Raw genomic sequence first — 10,000 nt, 5'->3', positions numbered from 1 at the left:
TTTAGTCAATAAAAGGTATCTTCGACTGTCATTCTCTGGGGACTGACGTCTGTCCATTGTCAGTAATACACCATCTGTGTGCGGTACTCAGGAAAATTACAGAAATGACCCTAATATTACATTTTTCTAAAAGTGCAATCTTCTTTCATATAATGTCTATATTCATTAAATGCCATGACATTACTGATTTTAATAATTACAGTGAGTTATGTAAATAATTGGTAATTTCTTTCATCTTTTTTATTGATAGATGTCATTAAGATTGATCAAAATGAATAGAAGGGAAGGGTACTTGAGCAAGTACTAAAACTAATAACAATAGTTAATCAATGTCTTACCACCTCTCTCTCTCTCTCTCTCTCACTCTCTCTCTCTCTCTCTCTCTCTCTCTCTCTCTCTCTCTCTCTGAAACTGCCGCCAGAATCAATGTTCTCTGGAACATGGCTGAGGAGAAGTTTCATTTCGGACCTGCAAAGAGAGAGAGAGAGAGAGAGAGAGAGAGAGAGAGAGAGAGAGAGAGAGATACTTGACGAGTGAAAAACGTAGTCTTTTTCTTTACAGAAGAAGATTAATTCAAATATGTAATGTAATAAACAAAACAAAAAATAAAAAAGGCAAAACAAAATAAAGAAGGAATAAGGATGAGTAAAAGCGATCTCTTGTTACTCAATGGGACATGAGTCATGGTATTACCATGAAACAATCTCCAACAGATTTAGTAGATTTGAGAATAAAGTCCTCAGAAGGATTTTGGGAGGTTAAATGGCAGGAGAGGGATTAGAAATGAAACTATAAGAGAGATTACTCGAGTACCATATGTGGATGAGATCATGATGAGGGGTTGATGAGATGGTTTGGGTATGCTCTTCGCACTCCCCAAGAGAGATTAGTTCACCAAACGTTTAACTGGGGTTCCACAAGGCACTAAAAGAACTGGAAGTCCCAGGCCTACATGGTTTAGACTATAAAGCGTGAAGTAGGAGATGATGAAAGGAGAAAAATTGAATTAAAAGCTCAAGACATAGACAACTGGCGAAATCTAACCGAGTCTTTTTGCGTCAATAGGTGTAGGAGGAGATGATGATGATGATGATGATCTCTTTAGACTTTGAGTAGGCCTACCACACGATGTAGGAGCGAAGAGGGGGAAAATAGCTTCAATATTACACGAAATTAATTATGTATCAACATCAAGAAAAAGAGAAGAAGAAGAAGAAGCAAGGCAAAACAAAAGAAGTAAAAGACGAAGAGAAGAAGAAGAGGAAGAAGAGAAGCAGAAGAAGAAGAAGAAGAAGGAGTAAAGCAAAACAAAAGAAGAACAACTCCAACAAGGAATTGAAGTCTATATAGGAAGGTTTCTTCTTCTTTGGTTTCCATGGGAGTAAGCCAAGAAAAGAGTTTGGGGGGGGGGGGGGGGAGCTCTGCCGGGACACGTCTACCAGACAATTGCATCATATGTACGAACATTTCTATTATTCGTATTTGTATTCTTTTGACGTGAAATGAATCAAGGTTTCATCGTAGCCTGATTGTGAACGACGGAGTACAGTTCAAAAGACCGCTCTAATAAAAACATCTTTATACATTTGGAGGCTGGAAAGGAACAAAAATGTGAAATTTCATCCAAGGAAACCTGTATGATATATATATATATATATATATACAAGGTCCTTCCATTAAAGGACCTTGATAATATATACAAGGTGTATATATATATATATATATATATATATTAATGATTATTTCTGTGCAGATCTGGTATCATTATTACTACTTGCTAAGCTACAACCCTAGTTGGAAAAGCAGCATGCTATAAGCACCAGGACTCCAACAAGGAAAATAGCCCAATGAGGAAAGGATACAAAGAAAAAATAAAATTCTTAAGAAGAGTAACAACATTAGAATAAATATCTCCTATATAAACTATAAAAACTTTAACTAAAAAAGAGGGAGAAAAACAAGACAGGACAGCGTGCCCAAGTGTACCCTAAAGCAAGAGAACTCTAACCAAAGACAGTGGAAGACCATGGTACAGAGGCTATGGCACTACCCAAGACTAGAGAACAATGGTTTGATTTTGGAGTGTCCTTCTCCTAGAAGAGCTGTTTACCATAGCTAAAGAGTCTCTTCTACCCTTACCAAGAGGAAAGTAGCCACTGAACAATTAGAGTGCTGTAGTTAACCCCTTGGGTGAAGAAGAATTGTTTGGTAATCTCAGTGTTATCAGGTGTATGAGGACAGAGGAGAATAAGTAAAGAATAGGCCAGACTATTCGTTTCTGTGTAGGCAAAGGGAAAGAACCATAACCAGAGAGAAGGGTCCTATGTAGTACTGTCTGGCCAGTCAAAGGCCCCCATAACTCTCTAGCGGTAGTATCTCAAATGGTGGCTGGTGCCCTGGCCATCCTACTACGATCATTTTGCGCATGTTAGCATCACATAAAAATGAGTGCAAGAGATCCTCGTCAAATCCACATAAATTCCCTCATTGTTCCTGAATCCAACAGAAAACTTAATGGCGACATTTATCTTCCTAATTAAAACTATCTTTTTGGGAACCTTCCTCTCTCAGATATATTATTAGATCATTCAGTCAAACTCTCTCAAAAGAAGAAGATGAAAAAGTCTTTCCCTAACAATAATCAAATGATTGATATTTCTAGCATAAACCACCAGTTCTTCCTTCCCTCTTATATGAATTGGATGTCTATTTAGAAATAAAAGGATCAGAATTTGACAGCTTTCTACTAATGAATGCAGTTATTCAGAGCTCCCAATCACCTCGTTTTTACAACAGAACTCTACAACATTTCAGAGAAATAAAGGAAGGAACCTTTGACATTTTCTGTCTCGTACTATATTATTCAGTCTTGAATTCACAATTAGAATTATTCCACTCAAATATAACTGGATAAGGCAGTTCTTGTCTTTTGGCATCATTTTTTAAATCTCAGGTTTTATCAGAGCGAAAAATTCCGATCATCTTCCTCCCAATGAAACACGGTAAGAATTCTCTCTCTCTCTCTCTCCTCTCTCTCTCTCTCTCTCCTCTCTCTCTCTCCTCTAAACCTAAATGCAAGAAAACTCAAAATGCTGAACCGCAAAGTTGCAAGGGTCCATTTCCTTGTACTGGAATGTGATGTGAACTGAAGGTTAACCTCGTTAACCTAAGTGAGGGACGATGAACAGATGAAGTTCTCTTTAAGGAAGAAATTACTGACAGATATTAATCTTTATTCTAAAGAGGAATCTTTTTCGGGGGAGAGCTGATCGAACCTAATGATATATCGAGAATTCTTCTTCATTCAAAGTGAGGAGATCCTTTTAAAGGACGTAGTTATGTTTATGGAATTATTGGTTTTGTCTTTCTAACTACATTAGGCAAGTGCTCTATATGTATCATATACACTCGGATGCACTTCAAGGTAAGGGTGGCGTCAGACAAACACAGACATAAGTCACTGGGATAATAATCCTTCATCAAAATCCAATATTGATTCGATACGTCATGGATGATAAATCTTGTAAATTTCGTCTTCCTCTTTCATTCACATCTTCAGATTAATTCCTCTTCTTCAATTTTGCTTCAGGGTCTCCGGATGTTCGTCCGGCCCAGGAGAGAGAGAGAGAGAGAGAGAGAGAGAGAGAGAGAGAGAGAGAGGTCCCGAATAGTTTATAACTTGAAGAGTCACTCACCTGTGGCTTCTTTTGAAGGGAGGGAACATCTCAGTGACATCTGACGTCAAACATTGATTAACATCAATGGGTATTTAGGGATGCAATAAAATATGCAATGGGAAGCAATAAGGAAATTCATTGGAGAAAGTTTGTTTATTTTAGCAATTATCCTCATATTGCAAATGGAAGTTTCAAAAGGTATTCCATTTGATTTATGTATCTATCCTGTTTGCACAAACAGTGAAGCTGCAGGCTTAGCACCAACACATCCCCAATGTCCTCCTTCCCTCTATGTCTATAGAAATATCTTCTAAGGTTATTCTTTGATAGTTTAAATGGAACTTTTATTTAACTTAACTGTTCTTTTTTCCCCTTCTTCACACTCAAGAGGGGATGGTAAGCAGACACCCTTCCCCCTGCCCTCTATCCTCCCTCCTCCTCCTCCTCTACCTCTCCTCTCCCCACCTTCTCCCCCCCCTCCGATCCCATCCTACTCTCCTCCCTTCCCCCTCCCCCCTTTCCTTCCCCTCCTCCGTTCCCTTCCCTTTCCCTCCCCTCCTCATCCCCTCCTCTTCTCCTCTCCTCCCCTCCCTTCCCCTCCCTCCCTCCCCCTCCATCCCAATTAACAAAGATGAAACCTTGGGAGGGTGACCAACACCGAGAGCCACTGGTCCATCTGCTTCCCCATTAACCTTTCCTGCAAAGATGTAAACAACAAAAGATGGATGTCTTAAAGGTTTGATATTTTACAAAAACTCAGTAATGTAACACAAGTCCGTCTCATCATCATCATGATCATCCGTAGGTCTTCTCAGGTGAAGGCGATCTCTTTTTACTCAATGGACATGAGTCATGGTATGACCATGAAACAATCTCCAATAGATTTAGTAGATTTGAGAATAAAATCCTCAGAAGGATATTGGGAGTTGAATTGCAGCACAGGATTGGAAATTAATCTATAAGAGAGATTACTCGAGAACCATATGTGGATGAGATCATGATGAGGGGTAGATGGAGATGGTTTGGGCATGCTCTTCGCTCTCCCCAAGAGAGATTAGTTCACCAAACGTTTAACTGGGATCCACAAGGCACTAGAAAAACTGGAAGACCCAGACCTACATGGCTTAGGACTATAAAGCGTGAAGTAGGAGATGATGAATGGGAGAAGAATTGAATTAAAAGCTCAAGACAGAGACGACTGGCGAAATCTAACCGATTCCTTTTGCGTCAATAGGCGTAGGAGGAGATGATGAGGGATGATGATGATCTCTTTGGAATTTTATTAGGTCTACCACACGATGTAGCAGCGAAGAGGGGAAACTAACTTTAATATTACATGAAATTGATTATGTGTCAACATTAAGAAGACGAAGAAGAGGAAGCAAGGCAAAACAAAAGAAGAAGAAGAAGAAGAAGAAGAAGAAGCAATGCAAAACAAAATAAGGAAGAAGAAGAAGAAGCAAAGTAAAGCAAAACTATAGAAGAAGAAGAAGAAGCAAAGCAAAGCAAAACTATAGAAGAAGAAGAAGAAGAAGAAGAAGGAGCAAAGCAAAACAAAAGAAGAACATCTCCAACAAGGAATCGAAGTCTATATAGGAAGGTGGTTTCTTCTTCTTCGGTTTCCATGGGAGTAAGCCAAGAAAGGAGTTGGGGGGGAGGTGGGGATGGCTCTGCCGGGACACGTCTACCGAAACAATTGCATCATATGTACGAATATTTCTATTATTCGTATTTTTATCCCTATTATTATTATTATTATTATTATTATTAAATGCTAAGCTACAACCCTAGTTGGAAAAGCAGCAAGCTATGAGCCACAGGACTCCAACAAGGAAAATAGCCCAGTGAGAAAAGGATACAAAGAAAATAAAATTCTGAAAAAGAGTAACATTAGAATAAATTTCTCCTATATAAACTATAAAAACTTTAACTAAACAAGAGGGAGAGAAACAAAACAGAAACAGCATGCCCGAATGTACCCTTAAGCAAGAGAACTCTAACCCAAGACAGTGGAAGACCATAGTACAGAGGCTATGGCACTATCCAAGACTAGAGAACAATGGTTTGATTTTGGAGTGTCCTTCTCCTAGAAGAGCTGCTTACCATAGCTAAAGAGTCTCTTCTACCCTTAATTAGAGGAAAGTAGCCACTGAACAATTAAAGTGCAGTAGGTTAACCTTTGGGCGAAAAAGAATTGTTGGGCAATATCAGTGTTATCAGGTGTATGAGGACAGAGAAGAATAAGTGAAGAATAGGCCAGACTATTCGATATATGTGTAAGCAAGTGGAAAGTGCACCGTAACCAGAGAGAAGGATCCATTATAGTACTGTCTGGCCAGACAAAGGACCCCATAACTCTCTAGCGGTAGTATCTCAACAGGTGGCAAGTGCCCTGGCCAACCTACTGCCTACTATATATATATATATATATATACATATATATATGTATATATATATATATGTGTGTGTGTGTGTATATACATATATATATATATATATATATATGTGTGTGTGTGTGTGTGTGTGTGCGCACATACATATATATATATATATATATATCTATATATATATATATATATATATATTATTATTATATATATGTGTGTGTATACATAAATATATATATATATATATATATATAATCACACTCACACACACACACACATATATATATATATATATATATGTGTGTGTGTGTGTGTGTGAGTGTGTTTGTATATATATATATATATATATAAGTATTGAAACTAAATCATACAAAAGTAGTTTATTTTCTTGTCAGCAACTGGGTTCTTAAGAGTTTCATCGTGGAATCGTGCAATGAGCCTGCAATCTTTGCAATACAAAACACCATCGTTGCTGCACAAGACGAAAACATAGAAATTGTCTTTACAGAAGAAGATTAAATTGAAAATACAATGAAATAAACTTAAAAAGAAAACTAAAACAGGCAAAACAAAATAAGATAAGGAATATGGATGAGTATTCCCCGTAGATGGAGCACATGTTACCATGAACAAATTAGGCCCAAGATCTGATTAGGCCTACCACACGACGTAGGGGCGAATAAGGAAGAGGAGAAAGTAGCTCTATTGTTAATAGGAACTGATTATATGTCACTATTGTTAAGGAAAAGAGGCAATGCAAAACAAAAGAAGAAGAAGAAGAAGAAGTCGCAGGAATCGAAGAATAGGAAGGATTCCTCTTTTCCAGGCTCCAGGGAAAGGGAGAGGTGGGGGGGAGGTGGTGGGCAGCCTGGCGGAGTTCATCAACACCTGGAGACTTCTAGCAGACAATTGCTTCGTTTTTATGAACAATTTAGCCTGAGATAATTTAAGGTTACAGTGTAGCATGATTATGAACGGAGCGCAGTCCCAAAGGGCACTCTAATAAAAATTATCAATTTCAAAATGAGATGTATCATCTTTAGATATTTGGCAAATTGAAAAGGACCAAAAAAAGGGGGTAATCGAAGACTAGGAAGGTTCCTCTTCTTCGGTCCCCAGGGGTGTAGGCCAAGAGAAGGTGGGGGGGGGGGGGGGGGGGGGTGTTGGGAGCCCACGGGAGTCGAGCTTCGCTGTACGGCGAATTTTTTTTTTTTTCTAAAACGGGATTGGAGTGAATCCGTTGGGACAGAAAACTGGTTTGACTGGTAACTGCTCCATTAAATATACGATCAGTAACTGCATTCGTAAGGGACTAAACTGTTTATAAACTACTTATTGATAATAACAACAACAACAATAATAATAATAATAATAATAATAATAATAATAATAATAATAATAATAATAATAATAATAATAATAATAGGCATTAGACAATACCAAAAGTCCACAACATTGACATTTTGTGTGGTTTCCGAATAAGAGAGATGGTCTCTTTGGACCTCTGATCTCCTGAAGGAATATCTTCGGTATGATTAGTTTGAAACACAAATGCAAATGTTATTCCAATTGAAAACTTCGAAAGGTTAGAGGAGTAAGATGCTCTGAAACGGATAAGTAACAACTTTGATTATTCTTTATCAAGAATGCATTACACTGATTCATGTGTTTTTTTTAAAGAAAAAGGTTTAATATTGTATATATATATATATATATATACATATATATATATTTAATTATATATGCATATATAAATATATATATATATATATATACTGTATATATATATATATATTATATATATGTATATATATATATATATATATACTGTATATATATATATATATATAAATATATATATATATATATATATATGCATATATATATATATATATATAAATATATATATATATATATATATGTATACATATATATATATATATATATATATACAATATATATATATATATATACAATATATATATATATATATATATAGACTCAGGCATACACAAGGAACAATATGCAACCCGGATACAAGAGCAAACTATATTCGAGAACATTCTCACAAGTAAGAATAAGAAATGTACATTGGCAGGATATGGAATGAGAATGATAGATAATAGATGGGCATTGAGAAGAATAACAAACTTGGGTCCTAGATATTGCAAAAGAACCAGGGGAAGGAAGAGAAGTCGATGGATTGACGAGGTAAGAAAATTTGCTTGTATAGACTGGCATAGAAAGACCATAAACAAAATTGCGTCCTCCAATTGGGAAAAGGAACTGACTCTCAGAAATGTCTATAACTGCAAAATGCAAAGACTTTTTATTAGGTTTTAAATAATAATTGCTGAAGTCAGCGAAAATCAGTTGGAGTCAAATGGTGATCATTACTTTAGACCAATTTAAATCACTTCTCTAACGATTTCAAACTAACAAAAATGCCTGGAGTCTGTATCCCAGAATCATGAGCTTGTGGTATGATATTGACTCCTTATTTATTGCAGGCAATAAAAAGCACTTGTACCCATGACTCTAATTTCCTTGAAATCATAAAAGGACAAGAGGAAGAAAACCAAATCAATGCTTTTAGAACAACGATAAAAATGTTTGCTGGAACGTTGACTAATTTCTTGTCTGAAAACAGATCTTGGTTTTCCTGATAAAACCAACAGTTTATCTTTAGACTGGAATAATTATCTTGTATATAAGATGGTAATGTTGACCAGCTTCTGATAACCCCGAACGTCCAAAGAAATTCGGATATAATATCAACGGTGCAACAAAAAAAAGGAAGACATTAGAAAAAAGTTTGTTTTTTCTTCGAACAATATTTGAAATGAACTCAACTCTCTCTCTCTCTCTCTCTCTCTCTCTCTCTCTCTCTCTCTCTCTCTCTCTCTAGCCATATCTACTGTAACAATTGTTATTATCATGAGGAGGTTTCTTCAAAGAAGTCGGATTAAACGTTAAATGAATATTTTCTTTTAATTTTCCTGAACTTTTGCTTCACTGAATTTTCTCCACAACCGATGAAGACATCAGTGGACCCAGATATCAAATTTCCAGGTTCAGTGACACTGGCTACCTGGACAACCCTTTTACTGGAATAATGTTCCTATCGCAAGAAAATTGAATATCAAGTTACTGAAACTCATTTCTAAAAAGAACAAAGAATGTGTCAGAATCTTGAGGTTTTCCCTTCCTGAGAACCTCGGGACTAAACTGACCAAGTCAAGCCTAAAATAACCTTTCCTAATAGTAAGGTCTAAACACCTTTGGAAACTCATCTAAGATATAACATATGATCGAGGGAAGGTGAAATCTAGACCTGTCTCTCGTATCTCAAGTTATCCAAAAGCTTTCTTGGTAAGCAATCAATGATGTTTGTTTGTACAACGTCAGCAATCAGCAGCTCAGTTTGACTGTTGACAGTGGTTTATGCCATTGCAATTCCAGTATTGAACATGTCAGGAAGAATGATATCACGAGACACTTTGATTTTGCAAAGCACTAGTTAAAAGATGAGAGAGAGAGAGAGAGAGAGAGAGAGAGAGAGAGAGAGAGAATTACGGTATTGGAAATCCATTCAACATCTACAAAAACAGTTAGTTCCTTTAAATTAACAAATACTCTAAATGAGAGAGAGAGAGAGAGAGAGAGAGAGAGAGAGAGAGAGAGATTATTTTGGTGGGTAAACACATTGTTTCTCATTTTCCCCTACTATAAGTTTCGTAATAATTCAAAATCTCTTTGAACATATGTATTATTTTATTAATGAATATTTCTCATGGAGCTATAGACAGTATACTATATCCCATACAACTAATTCTTCAGTTTATAAAACAGATTGAAAACAGAGATTCCATTATGCAATACCAATTGCAGTCATGCAATCAGCAAAGCATCACCAACATCTCGTCGCTCGAGTCT

This window comes from Palaemon carinicauda, unplaced genomic scaffold (assembly GCF_036898095.1).
Source record: "Palaemon carinicauda isolate YSFRI2023 unplaced genomic scaffold, ASM3689809v2 scaffold1438, whole genome shotgun sequence".
Classification (NCBI taxonomy): domain Eukaryota; kingdom Metazoa; phylum Arthropoda; class Malacostraca; order Decapoda; family Palaemonidae; genus Palaemon; species Palaemon carinicauda.
This window is presented reverse-complemented; position numbering follows the sequence as displayed.